Below are 21,861 nucleotides of genomic sequence, written 5' to 3' on the forward strand. Positions count from 1 at the left end.
AACATACAAGCACCACTGAGTAAAATAGCTGCAGAAATCAATGTTGGACGTACGACGAACGTATTCATTGGCACAGTGCCGCGAAATTTGGCGTTAAAGGGCCATGGCAGCAGACGACCGACGCGATTGCCTCTGCTAACAGCATGACGTCGCTTGCCGCGCTTCACTGAGCCTCTGACCATATCTGTTGGACCATAGACTGGAAGTAGGCTGTTTAGGTTTCTATATTGGTAACGAGGATAATGGAATGTAGTCGAATTAAGTCGGGTGATGCTGAGGGAATTACACTCCTGGAAATGGAAAAAAGAACACATTGACACCGGTGTGTCAGACCCACCATACTTGCTCCGGACACTGCGAGAGGGCTGTACAAGCAATGATCACACGCACGGCACAGCGGACACACCAGGAACCGCGGTGTTGGCCGTCGAATGGCGCTAGCTGCGCAGCATTTGTGCACCGCCGCCGTCAGTGTCAGCCAGTTTGCCGTGGCATACGGAGCTCCATCGCAGTCTTTAACACTGGTAGCATGCCGCGACAGCGTGGACGTGAACCGTATGTGCAGTTGACGGACTTTGAGCGAGGGCGTATAGTGGGCATGCGGGAGGCCGGGTGGACGTACCGCCGAATTGCTCAACACGTGGGGCGTGAGGTCTCCACAGTACATCGATGTTGTCGCCAGTGGTCGGCGGAAGGTGCACGTGCCCGTCGACCTGGGACCGGACCGCAGCGACGCACGGATGCACGCCAAGACCGTAGGATCCTATGCAGTGCCGTAGGGGACCGCACCGCCACTTCCCAGCAAATTAGGGACACTGTTGCTCCTGGGGTATCGGCGAGGACCATTCGCAACCGTCTCCATGAAGCTGGGCTACGGTCCCGCACACCGTTAGGCCGTCTTCCGCTCACGCCCCAACATCGTGCAGCCCGCCTCCAGTGGTGTCGCGACAGGCGTGAATGGAGGGACGAATGGAGACGTGTCGTCTTCAGCGATGAGAGTCGCTTCTGCCTTGGTGCCAATGATGGTCGTATGCGTGTTTGGCGCCGTGCAGGTGAGCGCCACAATCAGGACTGCATACGACCGAGGCACACAGGGCCAACACCCGGCATCATGGTGTGGGGAGCGATCTCCTACACTGGCCGTACACCACTGGTGATCGTCGAGGGGACACTGAATAGTGCACGGTACATCCAAACCGTCATCGAACCCATCGTTCTCCCATTCCTAGATCGGCAAGGGAACTTGCTGTTCCAACAGGACAATGCGCGTCCGCATGTATCCCGTGCCACCCAACGTGCTCTAGAAGGTGTACGTCAACTACCCTGGCCAGCAAGATCTCCGGATCTGTCCCCCATTGAGCATGTTTGGGACTGGATGAAGCGTCGTCTCACGCGGTCTGCACGTCCAGCACGAACGCTGGTCCAACTGAGGCGCCAGGTGGAAATGGCATGGCAAGCCGTTCCACAGGACTACATCCAGCATCTCTACGATCGTCTCCATGGGAGAATAGCAGCCTGCATTGCTGCGAAAGGTGGATATACACTGTACTAGTGCCGACATTGTGCATGCTCTGTTGCCTGTGTCTATGTGCCTGTGGTTCTGTCAGTGTGATCATGTGATGTATCTGACCCCAGGAATGTGTCAATAAAGTTTCCCCTTCCTGGGACAATGAATTCACGGTGTTCTTATTTCAATTTCCAGGAGTGTAGATTAGGAAATGAGACACTTAAAGTAGTAAAGGAATTTTGCCATTTGGGGAGCAAAATAACTGATGTTCGAAGTAGAGAGGATAAAACATGTAGACTGGCAATGGCAAGGAAAGCGTTTCTGAAGAAGAGGAATTTGTTAACATCGAGTATAGATTTAAGTGTCAGGAAGTCATTTCTGAAAGTATTTGTATGGAGTGTAGCCATGTATGGAAGTGAAACATGGACGATAAATAGTTTGGACAAGAAGAGATGTGGTGCTACAGAAGAATGCTGAAGATTAGATGGGTAGATCACATAACTAATGAGGAAGTATTGAATAGGATTGGGGAGAAGAGAAGTTTGTGGCACAACTTGACTAGAAGAAGGGATCGGTTGGTAGGACATGTGTTGAGGCATCAAGGGATCACCAATTTAGTATTGGAGGGCAGTGTGGAGGGTAAAAATCGTAGAGAGGGACGAAGAGATGAATGCACTAAGCAGATTCAGAAGGATGTAGGTTGCAGCAGGTACTGGGAGATGAAGAAGCTTGCACAGGATAGAGTATCATGGACAGCTGCATCAAACCAGTCTCAGGACTGAAGACCACAACAACAACAACAGCATTGGTAACGCCACGTAGCGCTCTGTATGAAAATCGCTGGTTGTGCTGTGTGCAGTCTGTGGCTGGTTGGCATTGTTGGAATATTCGCTATTGTAGTGCTGGGCAGTTGGATGTGAACAGCGAGTAGCATTGCGCAGTTGGAGGTGAGCCGCCAGCAGTGGTGGATGTGGGGAGAGAGATGGCAGAATTTTGAGAGCGGACGATCTGGACGTGTGTCCGTCAGAAAGAGTAAATTTGTAATACTGAATATCATGAGCTGATATATATATATATATGACTTTTGAACATTATTAAGGTAAATACATTGTTTGTTCTTTGTCAAAATCTTTCATTTATTTGCTAACTATGCCTATAAGTAGCTAGTGCATTCAGTAGTTAGAATCTTTTATTTAGCTGACAGTATTGGCACTCGCTGTATTGCAGTAGTCCGAGTAACGAAGATTTTTGTGAGGTAAGTGATTTATGAAAGGTAAAGGTTATTGTTAGCGAGGGCCATTCTTTTGTAGGGATTGTTATTAAAAGTCAGATTGCGTTGCGCTAAAAATATTGTGTGTCAGTTTAGCTTTGTTCAGAATAAGGAGGAGGAGGAGGAGGAGATTAGTGTTTAACGTCCCCTCGACAACGAGGTCAGTAGAGACGGAGCGCAAGCTCGGGTGAGGGAAGGATGGGGAACGAAATCGGCCATGCCCTTTCAAGGGAACCATCCCGGCATTTGCCTGAAGCGATTTAGGGAAATCACGGAAAACCTAAATCAGGATGGCCGGAGACGGGATTGAACCGTCGTCCTCCCGAATGCGAGTCCAGTGTGCTAACCACTGCGCCACCTCGCTCGGTCAGAATAAGTAAAGAGAGAAATGTCTGAGTACGTTCAGTTTTGCTCAGCTGTTTGAAAATCAAATAACGCAGAGGTTTTACAGGACTGTCATTTATAAAGCTTTTTCCAAGTGAATGTTTCAAGACGACTGAAAAAATCATGGTCTGGTCAGATGAGTCCCGATTTCACGTGGAAGAGCTGAAGGTAGGGTTAGAGCGTGGCGCAGGCCCTACGAAGCCATGGACCAAAGCTGTCAACAAGGCGCTGTGCATGGCGGTGGCGGCTCCATAATGGTGTGGACTGTGTTTACAGGGAATGGATTGTGTCCACTGGTCCAAATGAGCCGATCATTGACTAGAAATGGTTATGTTCGGTTGTTGCAGCCATTCATGGACTTCATGTTCGGAAACAAGCCACAACTGTTCACGATCGGTTTAAGAAACATTCTGTACAATTCACAGTTCGAGTGAGTGATTTGGCCACTCAGATCACCCGACGTGAACTCCATCAGACATTTATAGGACATAATCGACAGTCAGTCCGTGCACAAAATGCTCCAATGGCAATACTTTCGCAATTAATGGATAGCTATAGAGATATCACGACTCAATATTTCCGCAGGGGACTTCCAACGGCTTGTTGAGTCCGTGTAAAACCGAATTGCTGCACTGCACTGGGCAAAAGGAGGGTATCATATTAGGAGGTATCCCGTGACTTTCGTCATCTCAATCTGATTTCAAAGATTTGTCTCAAAAAAAATTCTCGAACAAATTTCAGACCGTTTTTCAGCAAACATAGAATGTGGGAGTGGAGCTAATTTGTCACAATAATGCCCACGGGTCGTGATTTAGTCGTTAGTGTGGTTGGCTTTAGAATGTGGGATCCTGCCTTCGACTCCGGCGGGGTCGGAGATTTTCTTCGCTCAGGAAGTGGGTGCTTGTGCTCTCCTAATCATTTCATATCCTCTACTACGCGCAAGTAGCCGGATAGAAAGACCTCCACTAGGTGGTCGAACAACCCCAGACGAGGTCTCCCGGCTAATAATGCCATATATTCATTTCATCATTGTAACGAGTAATTTAGTAAAGGATTAATGAGTCACAGGTATAGCGAATCATTCCAGGCGAAAATCTAGAGGTAACAGTAAAAAGGACGTGGGACAGAATTGATAACGTGGCTTTATGTCTTTAGTGGACAAAGTAGTAGGACCAGCGCAAAAAGGCGACTATGCTCCTGTTTATTAAAAGAGTGACTGAAAAGCTGGGTACCAGTTGCCTCATTCTATCTTCCTCAGGATCTTTAAAATTTTTCGTAAAACTCTTCGTATGTGAACATGTCCGCGTAGTTTTTAATATGCATCTCGCCTCACACTCACACGAGCTTCCCTCACTGCAACCCTCTCACAGCCATTAGTCGATCGTTGTAAGTATGAGGTGTGTGAGAAAAGTAATGTGTTTTTTTTATCTACAAAAGATTTTTTTCTCAAACAATATTGTCACCTTCAAAGAAGTTCCCTTCGGCGGCTATACACATGCGGAGACGTCGTTCCGAGTCTTGATAGGAGCACTGAAAGGCTTGAACTGCTACGGCCTTTACCATGTCAGTCACATTTTTTAATATTCTTCAGTCCTAAAATGACGACCTTTTAATACATTTTTCAATTTCAAGTAAAGACGAGAGGTGAACGTGGGTGGCGGGTGGGTGGCAGGGGCGGGGGACTGTGGAACAACAGAGATACCTTTTGAGATAAAAAATTCGTGAAGAAGTGGCTTGTGACCTGGGGCGTTGTCATGATGCAGCAGCCACTTGTCTGTAATGTCCAGACTCACTCGATTCACCTTTTTCCTGAGCCTTTCAAACTTTTTGTAGAACACTTTGTTGGGAGTTTCTTCTCAAGGCCAAATCCTTGCAACAACCCAACAGGAAAATAAGTATAGCATTCACATTCAGTGTAACCTCCAAACAGTTTATTATTCCGTAACCTCGGAATAATAAAGTGACTAACCTCCCAATAAAAATGTGACTCATATGTAACCTTTCAATAATTAACTGACTGTGAATCTAAACTGGTAAATTTGGACGTCAGCAGTGCTGCATCATGGCCCTGAAAGATCATTCTGAATAAATTGAAAATTCTTACCTCAATGAAGTCGCCGGATAACCCGTATATATCTGCTCCTATAAGAAATTTTTCTGGCACAGCCCAGTGCAATGCTGGCCGCTAGATTTGTCATGTATAAAAAGAAACAACTGATTTTTCTTAACGATAATCGGGATGACCATGGATTGCAGAAATTAGTAACTTCTTTAAATTCAAATGAATGAGTGTCAAAAAGGTTAATTTTATAAAAAAGATTATTATTAAAAGATTTTTTAAATCATTTACATGGGACTTGATATAACAATAGTACAGATTTTGTTTTAATAAACTACATATGCGCAAGGCTATTTTTATCGCTCAGGCACAGCCATCGCTCCCCACGACCGCCCGCGCGAACTCCATACACCCGACTGCTAGCAACTACTTACTCCTACTGACACTGCTCTTACTGCAGCCAACACTGCTCTCTGGTCTGAGATCCTCTTATAGCTTGCCGGCCGGTGTGGCCAAGCGGTTAAAGACGCTACAGTCTGGAACCGCGTGACCGCTACGGTCGCAGGTTCGAATCCTGCCTCGGGCATGGATGTGTGTGATGTCCTTAGGTTAGTTAGGTTTAAGTAGTTCTAAGTTCTAGGGGACTGACGACCTTAGAAGTTAAGTCCCATAGTGCTCAGAGCCATTTGAACCATCTTATAGCTTACATATCGCAGGCAGCGCGTGAGCAATCCATCGAAATTACATCTGCTCGAGTGCGCCAGCAACAAATTCCTTAGTCATGGACCTCTTACATCCTTTATTCACGGATCCGTTCGACGTTTTCCTCGTTTTTTAAAGTTGAATGAGGTTCATCTTCAACGTGTTTCCGGCCCTCCAAAAATGATTTGTGCCAGTGAAAACCTTGTGCTATTGATAAGGAATCTTCTCCATGCGCCTGTTTCGATTTTTCAAAGTTCACACTCGCGGATGTCCCACGTTTAAACCAAAAATTAAAGACGTAACTCTAAATTCCGCTCTGCATTTTCGAAACACACAACGAAAACACAGCTTCACTGATGACACTATGAAAAATCAAGTGATGGCTGTACGGAGCTGAAACTCTGACTGAATACCTGGAAGAGATTAACAAACCGGTCAAACGAGGAAAACAACACAGCGTTGCCAAATCGCTTGCAGTACTGTCAGTTTCATTTCTCAGACACCTCATAGTTTATAATATGACGTAGCACGGAGAAATACGATGCAAAATGTCTCTGTTATCATCATAAGGCTACTGGGAATCCCACATTGTCCACCGAAGCACATGCACCCACTCTCACTTGCCCTTTCTCACTTATTCAGTCGAACACATTGTCATCTCCTTGTGTCTGTAACTGTTACTGTCTCTTTCGTCTGTCCTATTGTTTCCTCTCACCATCACTGTTTCCCTCTTGCTGCTACTATCTCATTCACTCCTTCCCACTGCTGATATCTCTTCCCACTGTCAGCATCTCTCTTCTTCTCCTCGTTATCACTGTCATAAAATCTGCCTCTCATTATTGCTGTCTCTCACGCTCACACCCTTCCATTTTCCCCTTCTCTTGCTTCCTCTCCCACTGGTACAATCCCGTTCACTCTTATCCTGGCACCGCACTGTCACTGTCAACTATGTTCCACTGCCACTGTGTTCCTCTCTTTCGCTAGCACTACGCCTTTTTCGCTCTTTCTATGGCACAACCACTGTTTACTATCTTCACGTATATATTACTTTTCTGCATCTTTCCCACTGTCACTGTCTACTCCTCTCTCAGCACAAAAACGGGCGAATAGGTTCGCATGCCAAAATTTTTGGGAATTTTTTGAAGGTACTGAGGAAGGTAGAATGACGCAGCTGGTACCCCACATTTCAGTTGGAGTCTTTTAAACAGGAGTGTTTCGCCGTTTTTGTGCTCTGAGTGGAGCATTTTTCCGCTGTTTCCCAGATTTTCCCTGCCACAGCAGCAAATGGGTCTGTAAAATTTTAACAGTTTACTTATGTGAAATTGAAGTAACGCAAAAATTAATAATTTTACATCTCAGATCGGAATTAGGTACACAAAAATTTTGATGTGCCTCAGTACTAAAACAACATGGGGTTCCCAGACCCTCCTGATGATAATGGCGAAACTTTACAGCATACTTCTCCGTGCTAAGTCACTTTATAAGCTACGTTTTGGCGCTCATACTGGATTTTCATGTGTATTTTAGGTATACAAGTAGGGTAAATTTGAATTTCTGTATCTCGGAAACGCATGAAGGTATCAAGAAAATTTTTGAGTTTGATCGAGATCGAGATCGTTTGGACATGTAACACTTCTTTGTCCATTTCCTGTGGTTGGCCGTCTTAGAATCCACGGCTCGGTTTTGATACACAAAAACCTTGTTTCTCGTGTTTATTCAGGAACCCTCCCCCCCCCCCCCCCCCCCTCCATGAACTAAATGGTGCGTCCATAAACCCCTTAAGCCTACGATACACCACATCAAATGCAAAAAGAACCAACCGATTTGTTCCATTTACCTAAGTTGGAGAAAACGCGTAGTGTTCAGAAATCGGCATTTTACTGTAGGATAGTTAGAGTGAAATGATTCTTCTGTTGGGTATACACCTGGTCTCTAGCCCAAGCGTTATCCAAATTACGTAACAAAATACTGATAAACAATTATTAATTGCAGATAATATATCCTGCCTCGGGCATGGATGTATGTGATGTCCTTAGGTTAGTTAGGTTTAAATAGTTCTAAGTTCTAGGGGACTCATGACCTCAGAAGTTAAGTCCCATAGTGTTCAGAGGCTTTTTTCTTTTTTTTTTTTTGCAGATAATATATTCTAAAGCAATAATTGTAGCTGTGCTGCGAATACCAAACAGATTTATGAACACTAGTATTTAATAATAAGGTACGAATATATATTTATTCTTCACGTCAATATTTCTGTCAATAGGTATTGTATTGTAAATAATGTGATCTCAAAAGCTGGTAACTATCACATGCATAAATTCTTTGTATATTGTTCAATGGATGATAAGCAAAACCTATTGAAGATGGAGGAACTTCTCCGAAACGTGTATTGGTGGTTGTTGTTGCTGTTGTTGTTGTTGTTGTGGTCTTCAGTCCAGAGACTGGTTTGATGCAGCTCTTCATGCTACTCTATCCCACGCAAGCTTCTTCATCTCCCAGTACCTACTGCAACCTACATCCTTCTGAATCTGCTTAGTGTATTCATCTCTTGGTCTCCCTCTACGATTTTTACCCTCCACGCTGCCCTCCAATACTAAATTGGTGATCCCTTGATGCCTCAGAACATGTCCTACCAACCGATCCCTTCTTATAGTCAAGTTGTGCCACAAACTCCTCCCCAATCCTATTCAATACCTCCACATTAGTTATATGACCTACCCATCTAATCTTCAGCTTTCTTCTGTAGCACCACATTTCGAAAGCTTCTATTCTCTTCTCGTCCAAACTAGTTATCGTCCATGTTTCACTTCCATACATGGCTACGCTCCATACAAATACTTTCAGAAACGACTTCCTGACACTTAAATCTATACTCGATGTTAACAAATTTCTCTTCTTCAGAAACGCTTTCCTTGCCATTGCCAGTCTACATTTTATATCCTCTCTACTTCGACCATCATCAGTTATTTTGCTCCCCAAATAGCGAAACTCCTTTACTACTTTAAGTGTCTCATTTCCTAATCTAATTCCCTCAGCATCACCCGACTTAATTCGACTACATTCCATTATCCTCGTTTTGCTTTTGTTGGTGTTCATCTTATACCCTCCTTTCATGACACTGTCCATTCCGTTCAACTGCTCTTCCAAGTCCTTTGCTGTCTCTGACAGAATTACAATGTCATCGGCGAACCTCAAAGTTTTTATTTCTTCTCCATGGATTCTAATACCTACTCCGAATTTTTCTTTTGTTTCCTTCACTGCTTGCTCAATATACAGATTGAATAACATCGGGGATAGGCTGCAACCCTGTCTCACTCCCTTCCCAACCACTGCTTCTCTTTCGTGCCCCTCGACTCTTGTAACTGCCATCTGGTTTCTGTACAAATTGTAAATAGCCTTTCGCTCCCTGTATTTTACCCCTGCCACCTTGAGAATTTGAAAGAGAGTATTCCAGTCAACATTGTTAAAAGCTTTCTTTAAGTCTACAAATGCTAGAAACGTCTTTCCTTGTCTTTCCTTAATCTAGCTTCTAAGATAAGTCGTAGGTTCAGTATTGCCTCACGTGTTCCAATATTTCTGCGGAATCCAAACTGATCTTCCCCGATGTCAGCTTCTACCAGTTTTTCCATTTGTCTGTTGGTGGTTAAACAAGATAAATTGTATTTGCTCAAAGCAGAACCACATTGCCTTAGCAAGTTTGCATCCAACTGAAAATTCAGAGAGAATAGAGACTGGCAGATTCCTGCCTACTGAGGAACAATATGCTGGAATCTAAATTCAAATGCGACCATTTTCAGAGGATTTCATTATTTGCTCAAGATGGTGGCAACCATTATATTCAGACCGAAATTCATACTGCTCTTCTAGTTTCTAGAGGAGCGCAGTGCTATAAAAAACGACTGTGTTTCAACCGTTGGTACAAAGGCAGGAGGAGAAACCTGTGAATGAATGACGGTGTGTGCCTTCTAAGTCCCAGCAAGCAGTCCTCGACCTCTGCGCTCCCAGCAGCTGGATCTGGTCCTCGTTTTTGAAGTCGGAAGCACACCAGCATGTGCACACAAAGAAACCTATAAAATAACCTATAAAACTTAAGAGTGCAGCCGCCGCAGTTTGCCGGCTTCTTCCTGGCCAAACGTCAGAACAAGATGCAGCTAGATGCCAAGAAAAAACGTCGCTGCCCATTGATAAAATGGAGCTGGGTTGTGCCATTTTATTGTGGCTCCTCCAGTGCCGTATTAACATTTGCAACACCGGGATTTCAACTTCATACAAACCAAAAATTAATTTCGTAAATTTATTTTTCTGAGACGATAGTTAAAGTTTTGTGACTACCCCTCGCATGTCTTCTCTGTAGTTATGTATTAATCTCCATTTTTATTTACATAAACTTGTCATTTTGTATGCTCGTCTGCAAAACTTAAGGACGGCAATAGCATTCGCTTGATGTGTCACTGCCGAGTAACATAGCTCGATGAGGCTTGGGACACAAATAGAAAGAACTGCTACAGTTTAGTACAGAAAGTAACTAAAAAAATACGCACTGAGACGAACAGAAATTACCCTTTCATCCAAATAGAATAATTACAATGAAGTCACCGAAATTAATAATGGTCCCCTGGACATTAGAAAAGGTGGGGCATGGTTTTAATAGAACAACATGGCAATGTATGCCCTGGAAGTGCTCTCACGAGGGCCACAAAGTTGCTAAGGAGTTCCTGTGGTAGGTCGTGCTATTCCTCCACCAGCACATATGTCAACTGCTGGATGGTAGAGGGTTCACGAGCATTCCTCTCCCCACCGTGTCCCACACGTAATCGACGAGATTCAAGTCGGAGAAATTTGCCAATGTCCTCTCATTTCAAGAGCTCGTCCACCTGCGCTGCTCTATCTGGTCGCGCTTTGTCATTAATAAAAATGAACTCATGGTCGAATACACCCCTGAAAAGACGCACTTGGGGAAGGAGTATAGTGTCACGACGACATGACCGGTTGGTGTTCAGTGTTCAAAGAGCTGAAGGTCGGTAGACCCATGCAACATTATACCTTACCACTCCTTAACACCTGGATCACCAAAACGATCACGTTCGACAATGTTCCTGGATGCATTATGTGTTTCCACCTGTCGCCAAATGAAGGTATCTAGAGCACCGTAGAACACGATTATAATGGTGATACAGGCTTTATGGTGTTTGCAGGCATAATGTTCCATGGGGGTACTGACCTCCAAATCTTTGAACCACGTTACACTCACTGATCAATGATAATATGACAACGTACTTCTTCGCCATATGCTTTCGGCCCTCCCTTCATTTTTCTGGACGACAATGCGCAACCACATCAAACAGCGCATTTGTGGGAGGCTTCCAACCTTCCTCTGTAATTATGCAAAAGCGTGGCGCTCTACAATGACACACTTTAGCCGAGTGTTGCTGCATTGCTGCTTTAACGCCTGCTCATGGACTTGCGAGATTAGAGGTATGTCGAATTGGTTGCCTACCTGCAGGTGCCTAGGAATTGGTCAAGGGTTGTATCGATACAAATACACATTTAAGTGCTCAATAAACGTGGCTGGATGGCACTGAGGGTACAGCCGAATCTTGGAATGACCAGTTCCCATTTCATTCATGCGCATGTCAATGTCGCACCCCCACCTCCTTGATGACGCCATGGGTGCGTGCGAAGCAGGAGAGCTGGAAAAGTATATACACCCTTTTCTGCTTCCAGCCCGTATACTGGAGCAAAAATTGTGGTCGTGCTATACGCTTAGGGTATGAGCCCGTTCATTGGAGTTGCAACCCCAAGATGTCCTTGGAGATGGGTTGAAGCGACCGGGGGGGGGGGGGGGGGGGGGTAGCAGTGTCTGAGGCTGTCAGAAACGTCATTCTGTTGCCCAACGCACTGCAGACTGTCTTTTCGACTACTAAATGCGTATAAATGTATGCCCCTAGGGAAGGAGTGGTTTCATTAACGCCCTTTACGCCATCTCCTGAGGTCTTTTTGGGTCGATTCTGAGAATCAGCGTGTATGAAATGCTTTCCTCACCTATCCGTAAGAAAAGCGTGTGATTTCAATGCCCAGCCTCACGGTGCTGACCTCCATCGCAGGGGCATCGACAGAAGGGTTCTAATATAGGTGGGTGGGAGGGTGGGTGGGGGGGGGGGAGGGGGGTGTGACGACCTTCCCATCGTGTGACACGTCCGCCGTGGCGTTGTGATGAATTGTGAAATTTGGTACAAATGTGATATCATTAACCCACCTTACACCTCACATGGGCTTCTGGGATCAGGCATTTCTTTTCGTATGTGTCGAATATTTCTTTATAAACCGCCGCCGAGCCTGAGGGTGACATCGCAGCGCGCCACTCGTTTGCACCATTTCAGAGGCTGTGGACACCTCTGAGCCAGGTTTAAAACTTAAGCATTCCAATGGGGGAAAGTAAGGAGTTTCAAAAAAGTGACACTCTAATTCTTTAGCATAACGTGACGACGGTTTAAACCATATTTCATAGATAGTGTACCATTTTATATCTTTAAGCACAAGGTACTTTACCATAGAACAAGTAATAATTGCAAATTAACTGAGCTCCGCTAACGTCTTAACGATTTTTCCTGTCTGGAAAATTAAAATTTGTGCTAGTTTCCAACAGCTTCAGTTTCAAACTGTATGTGACTTTTACCTGGCTTTCGATAATACTTCTGCTTAATTGGATTTCATTTACCGTATACTGGTGTGTAGTGCAGTTATTACGGTAGTAAAGTAACAGACAAACTACTTAGCACAACATTCACAAGACTTTCTCGACTGCAATCCTTTTACATTTCAATAGAGTATTTGTTACTAAGTATATGAACATGGTGTACCTTAGAACGTTTGTTCACTTTTGGAAAAACCTTAATTTGCTGGAGTAATTTTTGTAATTTCAGAAAAAACATTCAGCACATAAAAAAGGAATGCTATCATTTAAAAATGAAATAAGAAACTATATTAAACATGCGATACAGGGCAGGCTAGAGGCTAAAGTCAGGAAAGTGTTCCAAGGTACTACGCTCTCCCCTACTAACAATTAAACAATTAAGCATTACAGTACAGTAGAATGTATTAACAAGCGGATATCTAGTGTGAATAATAAGTTTGATAACTAGTAAATTTATCAAATAGATATTACAGGAGAACACTGCGTTCCCTAAAACCTGCAACCTCCTGGTTACTGAAAAGTAATTTTACAACGTTTCAGGACACAGAATTTTTACGGTCGTGATAGGGAAGAGCAGAAGTCTTTGGTCGTTGAACGGATAAAAATAGAGTAACCAAACAGACCTTCAAATACCTGTGGTAAACGTAGTAAACAACAAACTAGGTTCGAGAGATCGAGAACAAAATAAGAAGAAACAACGGATACAGACAATATTAGAATAAAATAATTACCGAGGGAAGGATTACGAGGTCGAAGCAACAGAAGAAAACCACAACTTCTTCTGATATTTAAAATTTCATATGCAACTACGTACAAGGTGACAATTATTGAACTATATGAAATAAAATCGTATGCGGCTGGTCCCGGCGGAGGTTCGAGTCCTCCCTCGGGCATTGGTGTGTGTGTGTTTGTCCTTAGGAAAATTTAGGTTAAGTAGTGTGTAAGCTTAGGGACTAATGACCTTAGAAATCAAGTCCCATAAGTTTTCACACACATTTTTTGAAATAAAATCGTCACAAGTTCTGAACGATTTGCGTCAGGTCGTTCAAACTGCACGGTTGGCCGCAGTGTATCATGATGTGCAAGTGACCCTGATTTCGACAAGATGTGGTTCATCCAAGACGGCGCTCGACCCCATCGAAGCAGCAGAGTGTTTGATGTCCTGGAAGAGCACTTTGGAGACCGCATTCTGGCTCTGGGGTAAGCAGATGGCACTGGCATGGGCCACGATTGGCCGCCATATTCTCTGGATCTGAACACATGCGACTCCTTATTGTGGGGCTATATTAAAGACTGAGTGTACAACAATAACCCCAAAACCATTGCTGAGCTGAAAATAGCCATTCAGGAGGTGATCGACAGCATCGATGTTCCGACTCTTCAGTGCAGAATTTCACTATTCGTCTTGCGCCACATGATCGCCAGTGATGGCAGGCATATCTAACATGTCATAACCTAAATCCGAATATCTGTAGTGATGTTTACATGTTGAATAAGATGTGTGCACGCCGTAGTTTGTCACTAATTAACTTTTTTTATATAGTTCAGTAATTCTCACCTTGCACATACTCCGCAAGCCACCACATGGTGTGTGGCAGAGAGTACCACTAGTAGTAGCTTCCTTTCCTACTCCACTCGCAGGTAGAACGAGGGAAAAACGACTGTCTGTATGCCACCGTACGAGCCTTAATTTCTCGTATCCTACCTTCGTGGTCCCTACGCGAAGTGAGTGTTGACGGCAGTAGGATCGTTCCGCAGTAAGCTTCAAATGCTGGTTCTCTAAATTTTCTCAACTGTTTTCCTCGGAAAGAACATCACCTTACCTCCAGGGATTCCCATTTGAGATCGCGAAGCATCTCTATAACACTTGCGTGTTCTTAGCACTTACTGGTACCGTATTTAGCAGCCTGCCTCTAAATCGTTTCGATGTCTTCCTTTAATCCGACCTGGTGCAGATCAAATGGTTCAAATGGCTCTGAGCACTATGGGACTTAACTTCTGAGGTCATCAGTCCCCTAGAACTTGAACTACTTAAACCTAACTAACCTAAAAACATCACAAACATCCATGCCCGAGGCAGGATTCGAACCTGCGACCGTAGCGTCGCGCGGTTCCAGATTGTAGCGCCTAGAACCACTCGGCCACCCCGGTCGGCTGGTGCAGATCCCGAAGACTTGAGCACTACTCAAGAACAGGTCGCACTATCGTGCTATGTGCAGTCTCCTCCACAGATGAACCACACTTGCCTAAAATTCTCCCAATAAACCGAAGTCGACCATTCGGCTTCTCTACCACAATCATCATGTGCTCGATCCATTTCATATCACTATGCAACATTACGCCCAGATATTTAACTGTGTCATCAGGGCACTACTAATGATATATCCGAAAGTTATGGGTTTGCTTTTTCCTACTGATCTGCATTAACTTACATTTTTCTATACTTAGAGCTAACTGCCATTCATTACATCAACTATAAATTTCATCTTCGTCACATTGTATCATCATACAGATACCTATCTTCGACATCTCGTGCACCACAGAATTATCAGCAAACAACCGCAGATTACTGCCTACTCAGTTCCCCATATCATTGAAGTCATAGAAAATAATAGTGGTTCTGTCACATTTCCCTGGGCACTCCTAGCGATATCCTTGCCTCTGATGAACGCTCGTCGTCGAGGACTACTGGGTTGTATTACTTAACATGTCTTAGAGCTTCGCACAAATATGGAGGAAACCTGACGGTACATAGTTACTGACGTGAATGTTTCTGAGTTCGCCTCAGTTCATGAAGAGTATAGTCAGAAAGAAAAATTCTTTCTATTGTCGTTACCAGAAGCTGTCGTGATATTGTTTTCCTTGCCCAGACAACCATCGATGATATTTAATCAGGCATACAATCTAAATTCGTGAACCGCTGATTTGTGTGCTTTCAGTTGCACTTGAAGTTAATAGTTTGCCACCTTAATATACGTCGAGGTAATTAATATATCTTAGGGTAATCTGCTACCCCTACACAGATTGTAGCTCATTCAGACCTTTTATGAAACGTCCCCTTTGACAATTATACATGACTGTGCTTAAACTGACACACAATATTTTGTTAGCGCGACGCAATCTGACTTTTAAAATTCCCTACAAAAGAATGGCCCTGACTAACATTAAACTATACCTTTCACAAATCACTTACCTCACAAAAATCTTCGCTGCTCAAGCTACTGCAATACAGCGAGCGCCACTACTGCCAGCTAAATAAAAGAATCAAACTATGGAAGGCACTAACTACTGATAGGGATAGTTAGCAAATCAAAGATATTAATAGAGAACAAACAATGTATGTACCTTTATATCATCATATATAAATATAGCAGTTCATGACAAATTTCAAAACTCCGCCATCTCTCTCCCCACATCCACCACGGCTGGCGGCTCACCTCCAACTGCGCAACGCTACGCGCTGTTCACAGCCAGCTGCCTAACACTACAATGGCGAGTATTACAACAATGCAAAGCAGCCACAGACTGCACACAGCACAGCCAGTGATTTTCATATTGAGCGCTACGTAACGTTGCCAATAAGAAAACATAAACAGCCTACTTACATAGAGAAAACATAAACAGCCTACTTACATAGAGAAAACATAAACAGCCTACTTACACTTTCAATAACCACAATACGACCAGATGATTAAAAATTCTCACAGTAGGTACGACTGAATTACTATTCTTCGCAGTCGTATCAGATAGTATAAATAATTCATTAATTAATAATTATTTTCACAAATTCTATGGTTGGGTTCGTTTTCAGCAGAGGCATACAATGGTATGCCACGTAACTAAAAATATATTGAGGTACTTAATAGAAACTGAACTGGATTCTAGTGTGAGCAAAAAGGGACTGAACACAATTTTAAAGACATCCATTACATCCATTATTCATTCAATTATTTCATTACAAGATCATAAACGCCGCAAGAGATGTAGTACAGCTTCAGGCTTCTTTCTTGCGTTGGACGGCCGGCGACCAGGTAGATACTGTTTACTTGTGCCGCGTGAAGAATAATTTGCAGTGCTTGTCAGATCTCCGCGACGTAGACGTAGTAATAATAATAGTGACAATAATAATAATAATAATAATAACTTCAAAGTACTCTCAAATTTTCATTAAACACAAATATTATTATAATACTATCATTAAATTACATACAGTACCATAGAATATGTAAGTGGCAGTTTTCTCAGCGATACTGCACAACTTCTATATCATTATAATAATGAGTCGCCTTTACTTAAAAAGACAATCTGTACAGGTCTTAGCTTCTAACACACCATTTTTACTTTTTTTCAGTTTGTAGAAACAGCATATGCTCGAAACGCGGTCTGTGACTCCACAATGGCGTTTACATTTACATTAGTGGTTAGCTTTTCAGTCAAAGTATTCCCATAACTTTGAGTCAAGTACTAAAATAATTCACAGTTCAAAAGTTTGTCCAGAAAAAATCCTATATTGAAACTATCAATGACACGTTAATTTTTTTAAAAATCCATCCCTATATAGAGGAGGAACAATCCTCCAAAGTGCATAGTGGGAATGTCAATTCAAGAGACTGCTTACAGTCAATTCTATATTTCTACTGAAACGAAAGACAATGAAAAGAAACAGGTATGTAGGAAGGAAAAGAAAGAAAACTTTTTTCTGTGCATTTTTCTGGAAAACTACTGGCAAAATTTTTCGAATGACTGACTGCTCGTGTTTTCTGTTACTTTTCGATTACACGGTAAAAATCGTGGCAGCAGCAACTGAAGTTAATGCCGTTGTGATAATGAATTGGTTCTTATGTCAGTGGAAATCGTAGTTTATTATTCAGTAAATCTGGACGTTCAAGTCGCTGTGAGTTAAAGGAAGACACTGTAACTTGCGAAGATAAGATCGAGATAACGAAGCTGGAGCTGATAGCCCCAGACGGAACTCTCTGCGAGGCATCTCTACAACTCTGATGTTTCCGCGTTACATTCTCAGCACTCTGCACGTACAGCACCGCATTATCAGCTGAAATTCGTCGTATGTGAATGACACACGATGACGGTCACTCAAACACGTGCAGCAGTAGACAGATATAACCACAGCGGATTTGCGTGAATGATCCAGTGGTATTAATAATAATGCAAGAGTAATCTCCAATTTATCTTCTTTTATTTCTCGGCATTCTTTTAACTTCTTTGATGTGGTCAGTCAAAATTTTATCTCGGAATAGTAACTACAGCCAACGCCGTCAATTCGTTGAATGTATTCCAATTTCTGTATTGACCTTTAATTTCTGTTCTGTTCAGGACCCTCTAGAACCATGTAAAACTTACTACATTCCCTATAATCTTGTCCCTTGTCACAGTCGTTTACATATATTCATTTCGTAGCCTATTTCTCATTAGATCGTTTAATTTCCAGCGTCCTTCTGTAGCACTACATCTCAAACTTTTTGATTCTTTTCTGTTCCGATTTTCTCACAGTCCATGATTTACTACTATACAATGCTGTACTAAAGACGCACATTCTCAGAAAGGCTTGTATTTGATACTAGCAGAGACGCTGCGCACTTTATCGACACTGGTCTGTTTGTTACGCCCTCTTTGCTTTATTCGGCACCTTTCCAACGTATGAGAATTCTTCACTTCTTGACTCGTAATTTTGATACTTAAATTTGTAAGGTGGCAGAATAAATGAAGGTCATTTTCGCACCTTACATAAGAATTTTATATATCGCAACGGGAAGGTGAGTATGACACCTAACTTATTTCGTCGGTAATGAGCTGATTTACCTATAAGTATGTAATGCAAAAGGGGTGACACACAATCAACGGTATTAACACACCTGTATAATGCATGTCAATGAGCAGAAGGTGGAACAAGCAGCTAGAGGAAACGTTTTATGTGGAAGCCTGTGCGGGCAGACGCAGAGGCCTCACCCTGAGTGCCACTACGGATAGCTCTTAAGGGGGGCATCCCACGGTGGGAGTCAGAGACCGGAAAGGTGACGTATGCTGCAGAGCGAGTAGGACAGAAAGAAGCTTTAGAAAGCTGCGTTTCGGAATCCCAAATGGATATGAACAAAACCAATGACACAGTTGATCACGTCAACAGCGAGTGGTACTCATGTGAGCGGGCACGAAACGTCCGATTGGCGGAAACGAACTAGGAAAGAGTAAAGTGCCGAGATTTCAATGCAGTTCAATGGTAGGGCCTTTGTGATTGGTAGAGAGAGTTTCCATAAAATAAGAGGAACGCTCCTATTGGTCGAAAAAAGCATTGACGAGTAGAACGAAAGAACCCAGGTGGGGAGAGAGTTCGGCTACGAGAAAAAGGAGAGCAAAATTTTGGTGGACTCGTCTCTGAACTGGCGTCAAGTGCAGAATGGAGCGCATAACGCTGTGTATGATGCAGAGGAGAAGTTTGAGTGAACACTGCTTTCACTGTGGATGACATTCAGCTAGATATTAGCTGTAGCATGGCTGAGCTCCCAACGAACCAGCCAGTTTGTTAATTGTTCTTGCAAGGACAGAGGGCATTTTAATATGCATGCTGCTCCAGCCATGCACATGCGTATCACCATGTTCCAAGACTAGGGATGAGTGCATGTTTTCTCACATCACGAGAAAAATGGTTCAAACGGCTTTGAGTACTATGGGACTTAACTTCTGAGGTCATCAGTCCCCTAGAACTTACAACTACTTAAACCTAACCAACCTAAGGACATCACACACATCCACGCCCGAGGCAGGATTAGAACCTGCGACATCACGAGAAACAAAGGGAGAATTTATGCTGAAAAAAAAATCAGCAAAGGTTTAACTAGATTTTATAGGAATTTCAGTGGGCGAGAGCAGCCTTGCAGACGACAGCTCATCGCAGCTAAGGTAAATACCGCGTGCAGAGGCATAAACCTGTTGGTTCACCAGCTTGCGTCCACTGTAAACTTGAGCGACCTTAGGTAATCTTTTGCACGACTTGTCCCAAAACTAACCATCCTCTGTGGACTTGATTGTCATCCTAAATAGTACCAAACTTTAAACCGGAATTAGATGATTTATCATAGTACTAACCAACATCATAACGTAGTCATAAGAATAATTTTGTAAAGAAACTTCTAGTTAAATTTTACCATTGTTGTGTTTAGGATTATTTCACTTTCTGAGGACGAGATGCGTTCGTTTGACAACTGTAGTAACATTGTCACATTGTAAACTGAGTAAAAGCGTGTATTTCTGTGATACGTTTGCAACATTAAACCAAAGTTATAAATAACTTACACAGTTGCTGTTGATCAGACATGAACCTTACAAATTTATTGCTAATCTCATTTATGCTGTTCATTTCTTTCATATTTGTTTGATTTACTTTTAATCCATGATCTATGCTCAGTAGATTTCCACATTTATAGCCTGCATTTTAATGACATTTAAATACATAGCAACACCGAAGCATAATTACTGTAGATAATGATATTTCGAGAATACATTTGTGTAGGTAACATATTTAAATAATTAACATTGGATTATCACAGATTGATCTATGATCGAGATGAATCATTGTAAATGAGATATGCCGGTACATTAATAACCCGTGTCACCGCCACAATCGAACTCAAGCGTGGGAACGTGCATAAATTGCGTTGTACAGGTGCCGGTTGTCAGTTTGTGGGAGGCAGTTCCATGCCTGTTGCACTTGATCGGTCAACGCAGGGACGGTTAATAGTGTCTGTGCATGACGCTGGAGTTGTCGTCCAGTGATGTCCCATATGTGCTCGACTGGAAACAGATCTGGTGATCGAGCAGGCCAAGACAAGATGTCGACACACTGTAGAGCATGTTGGATTACAACAGCGGTATGTGGGCGAGAATTATCCAGTTGAGAAACATTCCATGGAATGCTGTTCATAAATGGCAACACAACAGGTCGAATCACCAAACTGACGTACAATTTTGCAGTCAGGTGCATGGGATAATCACGAGACTGTTCCTGCTGCCACACGAAATCGCACCCCAGACCGTAACTCCAGGTGTAGCACGCAGACGGGTTGGTTGCGGTCTCTCAGTTGGCCTCCTCCTAACCAACATACAGCCACTACTGGCACCGAAGCAAAACCGGCTTTTATCAAAAAACACAACAGACCTCCACTCTACCTTCCAATGAGCTTTCGCTTAACCTACTGAAGTCGCAAATGGCGGTGGTTTGGGGTGGAATGCACGCTGCAGCACGTCTGTCTCGGAGCTGTTCCTGGAGAACCTATTTGCGACAGTTCGTTCTGTCACTGCGGTGCCAACTGCTACTCAAATTGCTGCTGCAGGTGCCGTATGTTTCGCCAGAGCCATACACGGTGGTCTTCCCTCTCGGTAGTGCCACGTGGCCGTTCGGAGCCCGGTCTTCTTGCGAACGTACATTCTCGTGACCCTTTCTCCTAGCAATCTGTACAGAGGCTATATTCCTACCAAGTCATTCTGCCATGTGTATTTCACGACTTCGTTCAAACTCGGAGAGATGTTGATAATGGCGTCTTGTCGCGCTAAAGGCATTCTTGACGAATGTCAACCCACCTCGTCCAGTGTCAAATGTAACTAAAAAAAAAATATAAAAAAATGGGGTGTGTGTGAAATCTTATGGGACTTAACTGCTAAGGTTATCAGTCCCTGAGCTTACACACTACCTAACCTAAATTAACTTAAGGACAAACACACACACCCATCCCCGAGGAGGACTCGAACCACCGCCGGGACCAGCCGCACAGTCCATGACTGCAACGCCCCAGACCGCGCGGCCCTAAAACTCAAGACCGTCACACCTTGTATTTAATGCAAACCTGATTTGCAACCTCATAATGGCGCTATTAGCGCCATTATTGCGCGACTGGTGTGAAATTTGAACAGACATCTTTCAGATGTAGAAATAAGCCTACCAACTTCCATTTATGTCGCACAACTCTTTGTGTTTTGATGTTCTTCTCGCCATTGTATGTACATATTTTCATTTATTCTACATTCATGATGACAGAGGCAAAAACTGACCACTGAAGATGCTTCCAAATAAGTGAAAAGCTTCTGGTCCAAATAAGACTTTATACAGTTGCAAAATACGGAATACTTTCAAGTTGCGACTGTGAGAGAGGGGCCTCAAAACCAAAAAGACAACCATCATTTTACTAGGAATTTATGGAAGGAACTTCAACAGCCGGCCGGGGTGGCCGAGCGGTTCT

The sequence above is a fragment of the Schistocerca serialis genome, chromosome 8 (assembly GCF_023864345.2).
Source record: "Schistocerca serialis cubense isolate TAMUIC-IGC-003099 chromosome 8, iqSchSeri2.2, whole genome shotgun sequence".
Taxonomy (NCBI): domain Eukaryota; kingdom Metazoa; phylum Arthropoda; class Insecta; order Orthoptera; family Acrididae; genus Schistocerca; species Schistocerca serialis.